The sequence below is a fragment of the Lytechinus variegatus genome, chromosome 1 (genome assembly GCF_018143015.1).
Source record: "Lytechinus variegatus isolate NC3 chromosome 1, Lvar_3.0, whole genome shotgun sequence".
NCBI lineage: Eukaryota > Metazoa > Echinodermata > Echinoidea > Temnopleuroida > Toxopneustidae > Lytechinus > Lytechinus variegatus.
The window spans coordinates 89415371-89435919 of NC_054740.1; the positions used below are offsets into that span (position 1 = coordinate 89415371).

The window sequence follows — 20549 nt, forward strand, 5'->3', positions numbered from 1 at the left end:
AATGTCAAGAGGTCAACGAACTTTCATTACATTGTATATTATATGGCAAATTACACTGAAGGTGATAAAAAGCTAATATTTTCATTTTTTCTGTTTTGCATGTGTGTACTTTTTTATTTCTTATTTTAATAAGTTCATCTTCAGAAGTCGTTATCCAGAAGATATTAAGGGTCAAGACAAGGTCAGGGAAAGGTCAAGAGGTCAACAAACTTTCATTGGTAGCCAAAATACACTATAAAAGCGGTTTGAATTTAGAAGTAGGTTCTTCATTTCGAAAAGTCTCTAAGAAGACTTTATCCATTAGATAAAAAGGGGGTAAAATGTGCTCATTTAGGAAAAAAATAGATAAACAGTGATAGACGTCGAATAGTTTGAGTGTGGTATCATGGTTTATTGCAGGAATACCTTGAAACGAATGACAAAACCTATAAAAATCTATCATCTTCATGACGTTATAAGTGCAACCAGCTCTTTTCGAGTTGCTTGATTTAGGAACTCAATTCAAGTTCTTTTCATTTCGAATTTACCGGTCTTTGATATGTAAAGAAACATTTCATCCATTTGCTTTGTACAGAATATTTTAATCAACAGAAAATATTGTAATGTACTGGGGTATATGTGTAATACTATGCTAATAAACACATCGATTGATCAGTGCTCCATACTCCAAAGAAAGATGCCCAACATCTTATTTGACTTAACTTACGAATAAGATAATGAGGTTAGGATTGAGGATGATATGATAAGTTGGGCTCCAATTGTTCCTTGATTAATTGGAACGAGTGACGGTTATATTATTTCTAACAAAGAGGCAACATTTTTCAGGCATGCTCATTGTAGTCGTTAGTGTCCATTATGCTGATGTGATATATTCTGACCATTTCTGGAGCCAAAAAGGACTGCACAATATTTCTGATTGTGCTGTCATTAACACGGCTTTAAGGCCTACTATTTTATCAAGTGTTTATCAAGTTTTTTTTCCAGAGCATACGACGTGAATCTAAACTTAATACCTGTTCTCACGATAGTGATATGCATAGATGCTGATTGTTCTTTTGTCGTTTTTTTCTCCTACTTTGTGAACTACCTGGATGTTGCCAGAAAGAATAATCACATCAAATTTCATTGAAGTAAACCACGCCCATGCCGCAGCGGGCGGAGGTGGCAGCGGCCCCCAGAAATTGTGAAAACTTGCATCTTTTTTAAACTGAAAGATACATAATAATTGACCAAAAGTATGCACGAAATCTATAAATTTATCTTTACAATATGCAAAAGCGGCCCGATGATTAGCCCAGAACAGCACAACACCAGAATTATGTAGTCCTTCTTGGCTCCAGAGATCAAGTAATGGTCAGAATATATCACATCAGCATAATTGACATACACTTCTACAATACGCATGCCTGCATGATGTTGCCTCTTTGTCAGAAATAATATAACCGTCACACATTTTGAATTAATTAAGGAGCAAGTGGAGCCCAACTTATAATATCATCTTCAATCCAAACCACATAATATTATTCTTAAGTTAATCCAAATGAAATGTTATGCATCTTTCTTAGGAGCTGGGGCACTGGTCAATCGATGTTTATTCTGTTAACATACATGTAGTATTACACTTATACCCTACTACAATACAATAATTTCTGTTGATTGAAATATTCTGACAAAGCAATGAAGGAAATGTTTATTTACATATCAAAGACTAAATTGAAAATGAATTGAACTTAAATTGATTTCCTTAAAAAAGAAACTCGGAAAGAGCTGGTTGCACTTATTACATCATGAAGATGATAAAATTTTAAGGGCATAAGGGTTTGTCAAGTTGTTTCAAGGTATTCCTGCAATACCATGATACCACACTAAACGCATTCGACGTCTATCTCTGTTAATCTATTTTGTTCCTAAATAAACATCTTAATTTATTTAATGTTATAGATACAGACTTTTGAAAATAAAGAACCCATAAAAAATGAGACTTCTACGATTCTAGTCGTTTTTAGTGTATTTTAGCTAAATGTTGACCTTTTGACCTTTCCCTGACCTTGTCTTGACCCTAATATCTTCTGGATATAAGGACCTCTGAAGGTGAACTTATTAAAATCGAAAATAAAAAAAAGTACAAAAATGAAAAAGAAAAGAAAGAACCCCCCGGAAAATAGCTTTCTTAACACCTTCAGTGTAATTTGCCATATATACAATGTAACGAAAGTTCGTTGACCTTTTGCTATTACCGGTCATAACTTTTTTACGGGAGGTCAAGAGTATATGATTGTGTACAATTTTTTGTTCAGTATAACCAGACAAACAATTCGATGTATAACTCGACACAATCGGGGCAATTCCAAAAATTGACCCCTATTGACCCCTCACATGGTCAAGATGACCATTAGAAATTTGTCACCAAGTTGAAAGTTGATCCTTGTGATGTCACCAATCACATAAAAGTGAAAAATCAGACTTAGCCAATTTGTCGAAGTAGCCGGTAAATCATGACATATGCTGCCTGACTACTTCTTTAAACTCGGATCATTTCTGTCGCCACTGTCCAGATATGCTTCTGCAGCGATGAGCGGATCGTGCCTTCGCCCTGCCTAGCCGTCCGGCCGTACTGTACTAGGCCGTACGCCTTCACAATTAGCTGCTGAGTGTACTGAACGCGAAGGTTCGGGAAAAGCCTCCCCCCCCCGGTTGTGCCATTTGGGGGCGTTGTCGACACTGACGCGCCCTAACGCTCCCAACATACCCTTTCGGCCAAACCTGGGGGGGGGGGCCTTTGGACGAATCTTCGCGTTAGTGTCAACACCCCCTAACGCGGCAGCACTCACCCTTTCGGCATAAGCCTTTCCATACAGTTGCAATTTATTTTTCATTAGTAACTTGGGAATATTATTTTTTGTATTCACCAAAGCACTCAAAAACTCGAATTTGTCCCATAAAAAAGAGAAAATAAGCCAAACATTGCCATCCTTATTTTGCCACACATGGAGATGTAACTGAGAACAAGGTTATATCAGGTTATATCATAACCTTGTTCATTGATTGAGCGGGAAAGACCAGGGAAGTGGGAGTTGTGCGACAGCCAAAGTATAAAGTCACTGTTTTTTTTTCTTCTTCTTTATAAGTTCCCCCCCCCCCTTTTTAACTTTTGCCAAAGGCCAAACGGAATAATAATTTGGTAGTCCTTTGTCTTTTTTATACTAGTATATTTTTTAAATGAAGACAAAAATTGATGAGCCCTGTCAGAGAGATTATGCATTGTTAATGTTAGCCCCGTAATGACGGCTGCAATGCATGATCGTGAGCTGTCTCTGTACGAGAAATAAAAAAAAAACTACTTGAGTCCTTGAATTGAAACAGAGCTTGTTTTTACTTGCACGCTGTAAGAAATTTTTTATCGGATAATGTACATAATACACTTGCACGCTGCACTTCACCAGTACGACAATACACCAGACGGTGCACTCATTTAATGAACAAGGTTATAATATAACCTTGTTCTCAGTTATATCTCCATGTGTGGCAAAATAAGGGTGGCAATGTTTGGCTTATTTTCTCTTTTTCTTTGGGGCAAATGTTTGATTTTTTTACACTGACAGTTTCCATTACACCTATTATTCATACAACTTGGCTCTTATTTAAATTTGATTCTTTAAATCATTTTTTTCTGAATTAAAAATAGAGATAAAAAAATGAAAATTTTCTTGCCATATTACTTTCCACCAATAGAGGGCGTACACAAATATATGCCCAAAATTCAAGTTTTTGAGTGCTCTGGTGAATGAAAAAAAATATTCCCAAGTTACTAATGAAAAATAAATTGCAACTGTATGGAAAGTAGTAATTTTGGTCACAAAAGTGATATTTTAATGATTTTTTAAAGTGTGTGCTCTATACAACATTGGCATACCATAGTCCTACCTCTAGATTCCCCACAGGAAGGGTGGTAGCAGTGAACAAGTGAGACGGTGGACTGTCATGACTGTCATCACACTCACAGTCATGACTTAGTCTTGAGGACGCAATGATGATTTTTTTAAATATGTCATATATTTCTTCATCATTGATGAAGAAATATATGACATATTTAAAAAAATCATCATCATTGCGTCCTCAAGACTAGTCATGACTGTACTGTTTCCAGAAGAAGAGCTGTCAGCTGTCTTTTGATGGCACACTAACATGACTAAAATGTATTACCCTTCAAACTTGAGTTGCAGATTTTTTTTGAGGAGTTTATATCTAGCGCCCCTGCTCAACAAAGACTTGGAAGTTTGAGTTGGACTTGTCTTCTTCGACTCGACACAAGAGTTCCCTGGCCTCGCGGCTAAGGCCTTGGCAGTCCGTGCCCGGCGGCGGCGGCTGATGTGCGCTAGCGAGGGCCGCAAAGAATTAGATTTAGAAAACAAGCTGATCTCACTCACACCAAGGCATCAGTTTGGAAGAATGTAGGTCCTAGTTCGAATCGATTACACAACATGAATTCAACGTTACAGAACCCATCTAAATATTTTCAGGTCAGGAACGGCCTAACAACATAACTTAACAAAAACTCCTCTCACTCAGCCGCTGCCTAGCCTGGCCTGCAACTAACTGTGCATGCAAATCCAAAAAACATTTTGAAAAGCTTACTTGTCACGCGGGAAACGGAAGAGGGCGTTCTTGGCAGACAAACAGACCACTGTTCTCGGACGAGGAATAACAAAGTTATGACATTTTAAAGATTAGCATTAATAATACTTAATTCGGTTGAGACAGTTCGGTGCATGTCTTCATGATACTCAATGAGGGGGGGAGTACCCCCCGGATCCCCCCCCCAAATAGAAAATAAATAAATAAAATTTCCCCGTAGAAAAAAATGCCTTTTCAAAATAGAGAATGCCCTTTTTTTTCAAAATGAAATATCCCGTTTTTTAATTAAAATAGAATAAATTTTAGGCTAGAAAATCACCAAATGTTTGGCTCGCCCTCGCATCAATTATTATTAAGTATAAGGTAATCGTCCTGTTACAATGTATAGAATGTCCAGTTTACAGGTTGGAATTTGATTTTTGGCTTGTGGTTCGCGCTCGCACCAAAAGGTATATGTCATTCTGTTCATGGTTAAATAAATTAATGCCTACTGTGTTTTCTGGAAAGAATATCACAATTTTTTTTAGCTCGAGCTTCGTGCTCGCATCATTCGATTGGTGAGATACGTAGCCCTCGTATATTATTTATGATGCACTAAATGCATTCTTTAAAAGGTTCCTTTTCTGGTCAGGATATTAAAAATTTCAGTTCGCCGCGTAATTGATTGTTTAGTTGTATGTTCACATCCCCTTTTCATGATTTCAAAAACTGCTCAGAATGTTTTTCTTTTCATGTGTTTTTGCATGAAATTTCCAAAAGTTTGAGCTCATGATTCGCGCTCACAACCGTAACTCGGATGCCCTTTTAATAGTATTAAGGTCCATAATTGACCAAAAAAGCTAGTCAACTTCAGATTTGAAAAAAAAGGCGCCGCGTCGCGAAAAAAATAAAACCTAAATTTTATCAATCAGAAATTTGCTTCAAAAAAACTTTGCTCAACTTAATTATTACAAAACACACAACTTCTTCTCACTTGTGATAAACTCATGGTGAAAATATCCGTTTGCACCAAAATGCCCTTTTGGGCTTTGCCCGCCCCCCCCAAACGAAAGTTCCACCGCCTCTGAAAAAATGAAATATACCTATCATTTCACGTGAGAAAAATGAAAGTGGGGGTGACATCGTTCATCAGCCCGCCAAATGAATATTCATTGGGCGGGCTGATAGGACTGTTTTCACAGAATATTGCTAAAGTTTAAAAGTCAATAAGTTTGTAATTATTTTGTTATCAGATTATGAAAATTTCAGCATTTTGCTCGGTGAATTTTACCATGGACCTAGGACCATGATTTTACTATATTTATTTAGATAAGCTTTCAGCCTGGTGTACCCCTTTTTAATATATCGACCTGAAATCTAGACTAGTCTATAGGCACATTTTGTAATCATTAGTTGGATGGATATGTAAACCTACTCATTAGCTGTTTTGCAGTGACTCCTGAATAGAATATTATCTCAGTCATCAAATGAGAGCGCGAAGTGCAAGTTTTTAATATCCCGACCTTATAATAGGCCTGTAGACCTATAACTTATTAACGCGCTGAGCACGAAGCGCGAGCTCAAATTTTGATTTTCAGACCTGAAACCTGGACATTCAATAAGCACTTTTTGTCATATACTGTACTATTGCCCCATATATAGGTGCACTACAATTACCCCTTGTTTTGGGGGCAAGTTTTGTAATAGGCCTACACTTGACCTCTTGTTTTAAAACGATAATAGCTTCTAAATTATTGTTTAACTCATTCAAAACTATATATATGTCAATCCAGAATATGCATCTTTTTTTTATTTAGGTTTGAACGAACATTTAAATATGATAATTCAAATTTAATAAAGTTTGCTACAATATTGTCCCCGTCTCCCCTACCCAGGGGCAACGATCCTGTGGGCACAGTGCCCCCACGTTTTGAAGCTCTGAAAAGGTGCCCTTTTCACGCAAGAAAAATACCCCCGTCACGAACGTTTATGCATGTGCCCCTTTTATCGACGAAAGAGGAACCGTTTTAGGTGTAACCAACCAAGTGCCCTTTCTCGTATAGTGCCAGCATTATTTTTTCTCCAATAATGTTCCTTGACGTAGGCCTACGGACGTGTTCTGTGCCCTTTTCATCGGAGAAGGACCCGTTTTGTGTTAGCAAGTGCCATGTATCAGTACCAAGTTACACCAAAATATTCCCCATCACAAACGTGCTTTTGCCCCGTCACCTGAGAAGGACCCGTCCGAGCAAGTGCCCCCCATTGCCTTCTTGTAAGTGCCCTTTCTCGAATCGGTGCCACTTTTAAAAAGATTTTTTTTTATATGCGGGCAATGTTTAAGATAATGCTCTTTTTTCCCTGTGTCCCCACTTTCAACTTCTCTCCGCTGCCCCTACCAGAAGCTATTTAGCCATATTAAATTAGCCCAGCGTGAGAGACGACAATCTATAATTAACACTGGCGTACCTAGGATTTTCCAAAAGGGGGGCAAATTTTTTGGAGGACATTTCGTCCGCAAAAAAATTTCATACCAGAAAAATTTTGGACAAGCTCTCCCCAAAAGAAAAGGGTCTTCAACCCAAAATCAAGGATTTCTTGCATTTTTACATAACATATTATTAGTTTGGCTTCTCAAAAAAAAAAAAATGTGGGCACGTCCCCTGGATCAGTTGTGACTCGTCAGGGGGCAGGGATACGTCCCCTGCATGAGTTGTGACTCGTCGGGAGGGTGGGTGCAGTCTGCCCCCTCCCCCGTTTGGTACGCCAGTGATAATTATCTAATTAATCAATTGATTAATTTTTCTATATATTTATCCATTTATTAAATTATTAAACTTATTATGTAATTCATTTATTCCTTCACTCACTCACTCACACACACATTCACTCACTCTCTCACTCACTCACTCATTCATTCATTCATTTATTCATTCATTCATTCATTCTTTCAGATTTTTTCAAAAAGCTTTTCAAAGAGTGCTCCCACTTTGTGGAAGTCTCAACAATAAGCAATACCAAATCTAGAGAATCTCAACATCAAATAACACCCCCTCCCAATCCCATTTCTGTGTAATAATTCCCTCTGCAGGCTTCGAATAGGAATCTAGATTGATTGATTGATTGATTGATTTATTTATTCATTCATTCATTTATTTATTTATTTATTTATTTATTTATTTATTTATTTATTTATTTATTTATTTATTTATTTATTTATTTATTTATTTATTTATTCATCTATTCATTTAGTCGTTTATTTATTTGTTTATTCATTTATTTATTTATTTATTCACTAATGATTTTGGTTATTTTTTCAATCATCTTTTTGTTTAATCAAAATTGTATTTACGGTATTTACTTATTTATTTGGTGTGGGGTGGGAGATTCGTCGATATTTATAGTACTTGGATCATATACCGTATTGACTTGGATCAACCTCACTTGATCCACCTTCCTCATTCTCCATCTCTAGACCCTTTCGGAGGCTAGTTCCGCACGCTGCTACGGTACTCATATCCCACTCATAATGATATGAGCATGTAGGGACTCGATATGGAAGCTTAAAAGTGCCACCGAGATGTTGAGATAATTATCTCGGGAAGTCGACATCTTGATAGCAAAAGATAAGATGACGAGATCCTGGATCTCATCATGTCGACATCTTTTAGAAGAGATGATGAGATGACAAGATCCTGGATCTCATCATGTCAACATCTTTTAGAAGAGATGTTGAGATGACAAGATCCCGGATCTCATCATGTTGACATCTTGTAGAAGAGATGATGAAATGACAAGATCCTGGATCTCATCATGTCAACATCTTTAGAAGAGATGTCGATATGACAAGATCATCTCATCATCTCTTCTACAAGATGTCGACATGATGAGATCCAGGATCTCGTCATCTCAACATCTCTTCTAAAAGATGTTGACATGATGAGATCCAGGATCTTGTCATCTCATCATCTCTTCTAAAAGATGTCGACATGATGAGATCCAGGATCTCGTCATCTTATCTTTTGCTATCAAGATGTCGACTTCCCGAGATAATTATCTCAACATCTCGGTGGCACTTTTAAGCTTCCATAACTCCATGATATGAGCAAGAAAATATGGTAGGGTCCATGAAGAAAACATACCGGTATGGCTGGCTCGCTTCGCTCGTACCGTTAATTACTCGTGCGCGCGCGCGCGTGATGTTTACAAAAAAGTTTCATATTTTGACACACGGCACTGAACTTCGTGCAACTTTTGAGTAAACTTATTTTGGACTGTTCTGTTCGAACAAAGTATCGTGTAAGCTTATGTTTATTGGTTAATTTCAACCGGTACATTATTGGTGAGTTACTCTATTTCATAAATCGACCTCTATTGCATTGCCGAAATACTTTACGCCTCTCAACTAAAGTTCAGAACGTAAATGTGTTGGTGCCGGTGTCCGGTGCCGGGCCGTGGTACAGATCTTCCCGGTGCTCCCCGGCCGGGGTCTCACCGCACCGCAGCGTTCGAATTCAAAATAAATGCCCGTGGTCTGGTTCTGTGTGAAGCCACACCAGCGCGCCAAGGTGTCAGTGAAACTAGAAAGACAAGACAAAATAACCCAGGGTTAGGGAGCATATAGGGCTAGTAGTAGTACTAGGGGTTGGGTGCCCGGACACGTAACAAAAATGAAGCTTGAACTTGAAGTTGAACTTCAATTTTTTAGTTCAAAAGCTTCATTTTTGTTGAACTTGAAGCCTTCTTTTTTGTCTTTGGATTAAACAAAAACTGTGCATTGATAAGTAATCAGTAATTAATATTGTCTAACAGACAACATTTAAACATTTAAAACATTTAAAGGTCAAGTCCACTTCAGGAAACTGTTGATTTGAATCAATAGAGAAAATCACAATGCGGAAAATTTCATCAAAATTAGATGTAAAATAAGAAAGTTATGACATTTCAGTTTCACTTTGTAAGGGTTTACAGGCATACAGTATTGTTTGCACTAGAAGCTTTCATATATATTACTGAGGACTGCTTGATACATGTAAGGGAGGGGAGTGCGACTTTTGGGAAAGCTGCTAAAGCTATGGTCTTGGTTATGAGTTATCTGTAGAATAAAGCCTTTTAATGTTATTGTGTGTCTCTAAAACTATCCTGTCTGAAGTCTGGTTCTTGTTCAGGTATTCTACCCCTTTCAACTTAGGCCTAGGCCTAGTTTTAACAAAATACATGTAGTTACATAAACGAGCCAGTTACATGTACATCCAAATGAGAGAGTCGATGATGTCACTCAATATTTCTTTTGTTTTTTATTGTTTGAATTGTACAATATTTCAATTCTTACGAATTTGATGATTAGGACCTCCTTGCCTGAAGCACGAAATGTTAAAATATTGGAATTCCACATGTTCAGGGAGGAATGAAACTTACATTGACAAGTGGATACCATGCGTGACCCCAAAAACACGTAGAAAGGATGTCTTTTCAAGATAGTGCACGTTACATATGTAAGGTTATAAGGATGTCAAAAATACTAAAATAATGAAAAAAAGGCATCGATTTTCGCTAGGAAGCTATGTGTTTAAAGTCAAATTTGCATTGGTATAAAGAATTAAGACTAAATTGTTTTATGAAGGATGTAATTTTTGCCCGAAGAGTCAACACTATGTGTTTAGAGTACGATTTGCGCGAAGTGTGGGAGGTGGGGCTGTACTAAACCCAATGATGTAAGTAAAGGTAAAGCCGACGACTGACGTCCGATATATCAATAAAAATATTGCTCTAGCCTAGACGCTTCTGGGGCGGAAAAAAAAATGTAAATGAGCCAAACAATATTTACCTCCCGAATCCACTAATGGTGGGTGTATTTATTCAATAAATAGGAACAAATTAGAAAAATAATTAAGAGCATGAGCGTTGACTTTACCCAATCTGTTATTGTCGCCACATGAGCAGTGCGGACTTACATGTAGATAAAAAAATACTTGCATCAGCCGATAAGTATTATGAATCATTAATCTTACATGTACATCTTTTAAGTTATTTTCTTTTAATTAGGACCCTTTCGTCTTTTGTAAATGTCAATGAAATGGGCAATCTTCCATTTAAATATTTCCTTGATAGGAATTTTGAGGAAATGTAATAAAATGCCTGAAATTCAATATTTTTCCACCATTCTGTTTATTGAGTGAGAGTCACATTTTTAATTTCTAATGAATATTATCTGTATATGTACATGTTTGTGGTTGCTGTGTATCTTCCTTTGTTAGAAACCGCACATGTATGCGCAGACAAGGGGTACTGCACAGACTCATTGGGGCACCTTTTTAATATTTTATAGCATTTTCGTTGTCTGTCACTGCCATGGGGAGGGTGTGATGACTTGTTGGTCCAGTGGCAGCTTCTTAAGTGCAGAACTCAGACAAAGTAACAATGGAGACAATATTTTAAGGAACTTAAATTTAATTTCAATCTTCAAGTGTTCCTTGGAACAACAATAACATTACTTTCAAAACATAAAATATGGAAAAGTGTTCAATATAAAACAATCATCAAATTCAACGGAGATCATACCTTGCAATACAATCCAGTAGTGCAAGTAAGCTAAAAGAGAATGACACCATTGTAACAAGATAGCTTGTGTGAAAACAGAAAATCAAAGAAACAGATCAACAAAAGTTTGAGAAAAATCGGACAAATCATGAGAAAGTTATGAGCATTTGAATATTGCGATCACTATTGCTATGGAGATAGCAAATTGGCAATGCGACAAAGATGCGTGATGTAACTTGTGAACAACTCTCCCCATTACTTTAGTATATATTTCACTTGAATTGCCTCTTTTATCACATCTATCCATATATCATGTGTTCTTTCTACATGAGGGCATGTAATACATATTTTTTAAGAATACATCATGGATAAAGAGTTTGTATCATCATAAGAAAAAGCAAAAAGAGACATTTTGAGGGTATTTTATAGTCCACCAAAGGGAAAGTTGTTCATCAGTGACATCACACATCCTTGTCGCATTGCCAATAGGAGGATCTCCATAGCATTAGTGATTGCAATATTCAAATGCTCATAACTTTCTCATTATTTGTCCGATTTTTCTCAAACTTTCTTTATTCTTATTCTTTGATTTTTCTGTTTCTATACAAGCCTATTTGTTCCAAAGGTTTCATTCCCCTTTCACTATTCCTGATCAATTCATTGTATAAATGATCAATATATCCAAATATAACCAAACAGTTTACTTTGATACTGCTTAAAGTCCAAAAGTTCTTTTATTTCTACATGTATATCTTCATTTCTTTGAAATATGGAACCTGATCTGAAGAACTTCTTGGGAATATTGGTATCAACTTGTTGACCGTCTAACATTGCATGGCCAAAGTCCTTCAATGTTCGCCTTGACTGACTCAACTGGACTAGTGTAGACTTTACATCATACTGTAGTTTACCCAGGGCGCGACAAACCCGCTTGCCCGCTTGCCCGGGGCAAGTGAAAATGACGTGCGGGCAAGCACCTCTCAAAGTTAATTGCCCGATCGGGCAAGTGGTTGTTGCGTCTTTTTTTTCTGTACCGTACCTCGTTTTTCCATAAATCATCCAAAATCCACACTCGAAATCATGAATCAGCCTTAAAAAATAGCGAGTAGCGCAGTTTCAAATTCCGAAATTGCGTTATTTTTTCTGCACCACGTATTTCCATACATGGTACCAGGTATGAAAAAAATCAACGCAATGGCCGGGAAACAGTTGAATGTAGTATAGGGGTCCATTATGACTACCACCATGTGCAATTTCTAATGCACATTTTCCCCCTTCCGATATCACAATTCTGTGATAAAATAATTAGAATTACACAGGAAATAAATCACAGAGTCTAGTAACCTCGCATTGGTGAGTTGTCATGTCATTTGGCTTTGCTTTTCAAAACGGCCTATTAACATCCAAAATAACTTGCCGTATTTGTTAATCATAACTTAAAATTCATTTGTTTCCCTTTTTGAGGGGATGAGGTAAATATCAGACAATAAATCATCAAACAAAGCTCCATCAATTTTACAAGGCCGGCGGGAGGCTCACACACGTGCGCATACTAGCTAGCCAGTCTGAGCTCTGTCTCTCTGCCAGAGCTCTGGGGGACAATTCGCTCAGTAAAGGCCTCAATGATGGTGATTTTCTGTTTCAGACAGAGTTTACATTTCGGGTATATTATTCAAAACTTCCAATAAAGTTTGATGATTTCTTCATTGTCATGTATATTTAAGTTATTAATGAATACATTTTCACCAAATTTAGACTCCCCCATAGAGAAATGCAATTTTGGTAGAAGTCTGCGTTTTCAAAGAACTTCAGGAAAAGTTAGGGTATGTGGGCCTTTATTACATGGCCGAGTACAGGTTATTGTACTGGAATAGGCGAAGTAGAAATTAGATATTGAATTCATTTATATCAAAGTTCAACTCACAGTCACTCCCACACAAACACACGCACACACACACCCAAGATTCTAAGCATAGTGAAAAAAATTACTTAAAAATCATACAATATTAAAAAATGTTACTAATAATTCATTAATAAGTGAACAGGTATTCCTCAAAATAGAAAAAAAGTAGCATGTGAAAACATGTAGATAAAATTATTGAACGAGTGGAACATCATAAAATGATGAAGAAAAGACTTGATGGTTTCCAAATAATTTTTTTTTTAATCAAGGAAATATGGAAAATAAATGACCATTTCATGGATTTAAAGATGCAAAATGTGAAATTTTAGCCACTCCACTTTTGATGATAAAATAATTTTTTCCGAGTCAATAAAGAGCTGAACATTTTTCACTGGCTTTCTTTATAGTTTCCAACTACGGTAAATGAAAGCAATTCTAAGGAAATATGTTACGCAGGTAGCCATTTCATGATTTAAAGATGCAAAATATGAAATTTTAGCAACTTTTGTTGAAAGGTATTTTAAAACCTTAAATAGCCATAAAATATTGATTTTTTTCTCCAAAATAAACGTAAAGACTCAGGCCTACGTTGCTGAAAATATCCTTTTCAATGTGTCTTCTTTTATACTGGACATGATTCTCAATTGTTATTTAGTATACCTTAATAAAAATAAGAGTAGTGCCGTCATAATGAAAAAATTATTTAAAAAATTGGGCAAGCAGTTTTTTTATCGGGCAAGCAAATTTTTTCATCACTTGCCCAACAGGGCAAGTGACAAAATTTTTTTTTGTAGAGGCCCGGTTTACCTCAGGTTTACACCTCTAGGCTACATGTAGAGAAACGCCTTCACTCAATGGACATCATAACGTTGTCCTTAAAACTGTCGACATCAACGTGGTTAGCATCTATGCTATCTACAGATAATAAGATACCAAGGCATAAAAACTACCTATCCCTAACAAGACATAAGCTTCACCTTTATACTACAAATATCTCAAATATCACAAGAACAATCAAGAATATTCAGCATCATGCTATTTCCATAAAACAACTCCTGATTTCTAGTAACATGACAAGCAAAATATTATACTTAGCAACATCCATTTTGGAAAAGAACAATTAATATCTTTGACAATTATGGATAATAATCGAACTTACAAGAATATAATCTTTAAAATGTTTGCAATAATATACCTCAGCTTCAAGTCAAATGGTCTTTTAGATACCTTTAATCTACTTAATGGAAAGCATTTTTTACTTAAAAAGTAAATTATACGAAACATCAGCATGGTCCAGTTTTCAAGGGAATCTATCTAACCCTTGGCTTACACACACAGCTTGAGTTTATTTGGCTGAATAGGATCTTTTTACAAATGATAATTTTACTACATGACATGGTTTGAAATTAGTTGAGGAATTGATTGGCATGGTCATCTCGACCGGGCCATCCCTGGTTGTCGCCTGTTGGACATCCCCAATTTATGGGTAAAGTGTAAGAAAATGTCTCCAGAAACGGCATTTCAAACTAAAATAATGTATTTCCCATGTTTAAGTTCCTGGATGCAGTTTATCCTGAACTGGTATTGGAGATGGATAGGAAATCCTTTGTGGCATGATGATGTATCAAGAGGTTATAAGTATTTTTATTTCTTGCACAAAATATGCAATCAGTACATGTACATGTAGCTCCTGACTTCCTTCCTAGTTTGTTGGTTCATGTACAGTATTTATCATTTGCTTGTTAAAGCCTGTATTTCAGGTCAAGTCCACTTCAAAAGAAAGTTATTTTGAATATTAAACTCCATGAAATGCTGAAAGCCTGAAACTTTCATAAAAATTGGATGCAAAAAGGAGAAATTAATGGAAATTTCAAGTTTCACTGTATTTCACAAAAAAAGTTACGTCCTGGTCAGTATGCAAATGAGCAAATCGAATATCTTACCCACGCACTATTTCTTCTGAATTTTATTGTATGAAATATTAAATTGATCTTTTTCCTTGTTATAAAATAATGTGAAATAAGATTTGATTCCTGTCTGAGCTTTTCTCTATTCATTGAAATCACTTTTTTCAGTGGACTTGACCTTTAATACAAAAAGCAATCAAAAGAAAAGCAATCATTCATTCATTTCATTTATTTATTTCACCATGGTTAAAAGCCCATTCAGCATAGCTGTTTTTCAAAGGGGCCATGATACGATATTCAATACACAAAAATGATCATAGTTTTTTAAGCAAACAAAGTAATTCATTAAAAAAAATAACAATATTACACGGATACAAACTACTAAAATGGATAAATAACATTACAGAGTGCAAGTTGGATACAAATTATCAAAATTCAGTTATCTTGCTCTTAGGTATACAACTAAAACTATACAAATCGTTATTCCTTATTCCCCCCTTGCATTTCCCCGCCCTTCCCAAGTGAAATCATTAAAATCTCAATATGTATGATTAAAGCTTTTATCAAAGCACATTCGTAATGGTTGCTTCATTTAAATCAAGTATTACATGTAGTTGTGATCTGAAGCTGAAGGTGGACCTTATTCCTTTCAAGTCATTTGTAAGATTATTCCAGGCAATTGCACCTCTATATTCTAATCGCCTTTTCCCTTAATTTGTTTTTACTTGGGGGATGCAAAGACTACATGTATAATCAAATTTGTGGGTTCTATAGTAATATATTTGATAATTAAATCGTCTACTTATATATTCTGGAACAACTCCTTACAAAATTTTGTGAATTGGCATTATCTTTCTCATTCTAAGTCTTTCAATGACTTTGTCAATTTTTAATTGACAATAGAGGTCTCCTGTTGGATACCTTCTGGATACCACCAATACTAATTTAAGAGCTTGTTTTTGTTAGTTAATTGATTGGAATTGATTGGAAAAAACAGCATATATATTCAGTGAACATCAGTGCTTTGATAAGTAGAAGAAACCACTCGATATGGGTCCAATAACATCAGTTACATGTACAAGTACATGTATTAAACCACTTTCAGTAACTCATGATTTTTTGGTGTGCACCAGGACCCGCACAAAAATAGTAGCAGCACTATTAGTTACCACCTCATTCATTCATAAATTATGTCCAGATTTTGTCATTGCATTACTCCACAATTTTGCCATGTAATGTATGTTAATTTTGTATGTACCATGTTTTGTTCTGTTTTTGTCTCACCTGCATAGTGAGACTAATCATGTAGGCGCCGCTTTTCCGACGGCGACATCAAATCTTAACCGAAGGTTAAGTTTTTGAAATGACAGCATAACTTTGAATGTACATGTACATGTCTGTGGACGTAGTTCACGAAACTTGGCCATAAGTGTATTCAAGTATTACTGAACATCCTGCCTGAGTTTCAAGTCACATGACTAAGGTCAAAGGTCATTTAGAGTCAATGAACTTTGACCAATTTGAGGGTATTTGTTGAATTACTATAATAACTTTGAAAGTTTATGGATCTGATTCATAATATTTGGACACATAAGTAATCAAGTATTACTGAACATTTTGTGCGAGTTTCAGGTCACATGACCAAGGTCAAAGGTCAGTGAACTTTGGCCATGTGGGTATTTGTTGAATTACAATCATAACTTTGAAAGTTTTTGGATCTGATTCATTAAACTGGGGCATAAGAGTAATCAAGTATCATTGAACATCCTGTGCAAGTTTCAGGTCGCATAACCAAGGTCAAAGGTCATTTAATGTCAATGAACTTTGGTCATTTTGGAGGTTATTATTAGATTGCTTAATTATAATGTTCAAAGCTTATAGATATAGTTTATAAAGTGTGGATGTAGGGGTACTATCAAGTATCACTGACAAGTCTTCGGCCGTGTTTATGCTTCCAATTTTCAGGCCAGAATCTTCATAAACTATTTGGTCGATGCATATTGAGGACCTGGCGCTGGTTTTGAGCTGATAAAAGCAGCACCAAAATAGGTTGGGCCTGGCACGGGCTATTTTGCCAGGCCGAGACTGTTTGGTTCATAATTTTAGCCTGGGTCTGACCCAGTCCAGACCAGCAAGTCACTTTAAGAGACATTAGTCTATTGCCATTACCTTTTTAAGATTAATGAACTGTGACTTTGAAAATTTGCATTCCTAAAAACCATTGAAATGAAGTCCTTGTTGTGAGTACATGTATGGACCATGGTGCCATCCAGCTACTGATGAAGCGAGCTCCCAGAGGGAATTATTGTAGTTGATTGAGACTGAATTGCAGGCTCTTTTATCGAGAATACCTATTGGACTGCCATTCAAGGGGAAGCCAAGTGGAAGCACTGTGTTGTAGCTGTAGATGTTCTGACTCTCGCCTTGTAATCAGAGGGTCATGTGTTCGAATCCCACCATGGCCTAGCGTCCTTTGGCAAGGCATCAATCCACACTTTGCCAATCTCACCAAGGAGCTAATTTGGGTACCAGTAGGAAACAACTTTCATTGTGGTTGGTTTAGCAAGTGTGCGCTTAACAGGCTGCTTGAAAAGCTATGAATCGAGTGACCAGGTAAAAATAATTGTGAGGTACTTTGCGCAGTCATTAATTGAAAGCCAATTGTTATTATTTAATTATCAACTTTGTTCATTAAAAGAAAATAAAAAACTGTAATCATATTGGTGATACAGACTAGTACTGTAGTACATGTAGATCTGAATCTAATATAAGTTATGATTTTTTAAATAATTATCACAATGCATGTACTGTAAATGCGGGCTTATATTTAAAAAAAAATCCATCTTGAAAACTACATGTAGACATTCTGAGCACTTTTGTAACTCCATCTGTATGTACATGTAATCATGAATAGGATGGGTGTCTGACCAACAATTGATGCCAAGCTCAAAATGAAAAATGTTTATTTTCTGACCTGAAAACTGGACATTGTAAGCATTTTTTGTTAACATGAACAGTATTGATATCAAAAGATTTGTGCGAGATAGAGCTACATGTATTTAGACCTATATTTAGACCCCAAAATGAGACATTGTATGCCTGTAAGAGCAGTTTGTAAAAATTGCATGTAAAAGGACGAGTATCCTTTTCAAACTTTTAAAAAAATTACTCAAAAAATGTAATTTATCATGTAATTTAACAATTACCATGAAATTGTGCCCAACCCTTTGTGATTGCTGATGAGGATTTCAAATAGGCCTCATACATACTGTAGTCCAATATGATCCAACATGTACAGAATGACAAAAAACAAAAAACAAAACAGGTCTCTTTAAAGGGGATAGACCCCTTTAGTCTACTTTGTAGACTTTGTAGACTACCTCTGATATGTGGAAATTTATTAATTGAGAAGGGCAAAAAATATTAAATATTACTGAATAAAGAGACCAACAAATAAATGAACAATATTTTGAAGTAATAACTTTAGTTTTAGAATGAATTCATAATAATTGGGATGAAATAAAGAAAAGTGAGAGAATGAATGAATTACAAAAACCTAATGTACACAAAATAAATAGAGTTTAGGATAAATTAATGAATATATTTATTAATAGAAAAAGATAAGTGCTTTACATGTATGAACTTAAAATGGAAAACAAACAAGAAAAATATACAATGTTTATACTGTAAATTAGAAAACCTGCGGACATGAACAATTTTTAAAGACTTCATAGCATTTTTGCATTCATGTGAATGGAATTGATGAAGACTTCAGGGCTGCAATAATGCTATGATTCACTATTTAATTTTAGAGTTGTTGAACTTGTTTTGTTAGAAATATAGTATGATGACTTCTGTCTATTACTTTTGTGACCTGTAAATACACTTTTACATTGTAGGTGATCACCTGACAAGTCGAGCATAATATTTGACACCAAAAGGCAAAAGGGATTTTTTTTAAAGAAGATACAAAGAGCCAGCAGATAAACTATTCTTTTTGTTACAGTGCAAAAAGACCCACACCCTCTCAAAGTCCAGTTCTGTTCAATTTGTCTCTGTTAAAAAGTATTCAGCCAAATGGCAGTAAAATGTAAATTTTAATATTTCTTGAGCTGTCTTCCTTATACCATGGCTTTTCTGTTGCAGAAATCACTAAATTCAGCAATGTATATTCCTGCATTTTTTCTTCTGGTACATTACAATTTTCAATTACTTTCTAGAAAAGTCATATAATGTGCATTTTATGTCATCTGTGCTTATTATCTAGATCCTTTGTCTATAGCTCTTTTTTTAAGGAAAATGAAAATCACTCTGGAGAGAGGGAACAAAACTTGATCAATTGAAAACAAATTCAAACTTTCAGAAAGAAAAAGAAGAATATATATCTATGAATACCATTCTGTGAGGTTCATGAAGTGAGTGAATGTACAGTGTATAAAAAAAAAAAGAAAATTTGATTTGTATTTAAAACTGTAGTTCAATGTAACATTTTTTTTATACCTTGATAACCTTCTCTATTCTGTGGGGGCCATGAAGCAGTGATAGGATTAATAAAAAAGAAAATTTTATATTTATGAATTCTATACTGTAGTTCAATCTAACATTTTGCATACCTTCACTCTTTGTAAGCTCCATGAAGCTCACAAATGATTGTATGAATGTGAAAATATTAATTTAGTTTTGCTAGAACACCCAAAATTATGCTGCACACCTTTGAATGAATAAAGAGTGTAATTCTTACAGGTAGTAGCCCTTGTGATGGAACTTTAATTATTTGGGTGTTTGTCCACCCACTCAAGAACGTGTTGGGACTTTATGACCTGGTGCAAATAAATATGGGGTGATCACAAAAAGCAATATTGCCTTTATTGTGTCTGTCAGCAGATGTCTGACTGTATACTGTACATTACAGTGAAGTGCAAATTTGTAAAATGTATTGCAGGTTTACATATCTTGTTTTCTGCTTCATTTGAGGGTAAAATCAAGTTATTTTACTGAATAGAGTAGTTAGCAAATTTTATGCATTTCATTATAAATGTAGTGTGTTAAAGATAAATCCCAGTTCTGGTAACGGTCTCAAAATGAGTTCGAACAGAATCCAATAAAATGACCACCCAAGTGTTTGTATACCTATAAATAAAAAAATATTTTCCAATTGGCTCTGGAAAAAATGAGTACATTGCTGAGAAATGAGCAAAATAAAGCGCAGAATGTCAGGTATTTTTCCAAGCAATATTAATACACTGACCCACACATGCCTTTGTTCGTAAACATGTAGTTTTCATCAGAATTATTGGTTTTCAGCTATTAAAGATTTCATGATTTCACAAAGATGAGTTGTTTTAGATACCACATAGATGATTTTAAAAGCTTTCTCATGAAATAATTGTTTGCTGCAATTACTTTCTTTTACCTTTATAAGACTTTCAAAGTTGTTTTATGTACTTGTAGATCTTGTATGTTTGCTATCACTATGTAGCTGTTTGTTTTTTATTTAGAATCTTTGGTAGGACTTTTGTTTGATAAATTATTCAAGCTCATTTTTCCTTTCCTTTAAAGCTGTGCTCATGTCACTTGGATAATCCTTG

The 20549-nt window shown here is 35.5% G+C and overlaps 2 protein-coding genes across 6 annotated transcripts in view; one reads left to right on the forward strand and one right to left on the reverse strand.

Moving 5' to 3' along the window:
* Window positions 1-4595, reverse strand: part of LOC121427771 (DNA helicase MCM9-like) — a 28956-nt gene extending 24361 nt beyond the window's left edge. Inside the window, exon 1 of one of the 2 annotated variants that reach the window (XM_041624330.1) lies at window positions 4428-4595. The gene's annotated coding sequence lies outside the window, so the exon portion shown is untranslated. Of the gene's footprint in view, window positions 1-4203 lie in introns of both variants that reach the window. The other variant, XM_041624339.1, reaches the window with a different exon arrangement.
* Window positions 4596-8824: 4229 nt separating this feature from the next.
* The window catches only part of LOC121427793, a 78289-nt gene continuing 66564 nt past the window's right edge, over window positions 8825-20549 (forward strand). For 3 of the 4 annotated variants that reach the window (XM_041624356.1, XM_041624378.1, XM_041624371.1), the window contains exon 1: window positions 8825-8953. The gene's annotated coding sequence lies outside the window, so the exon portion shown is untranslated. Of the gene's footprint in view, window positions 8954-16756; window positions 17575-20549 lie in introns of those variants that run through there. The other variant, XM_041624363.1, reaches the window with a different exon arrangement.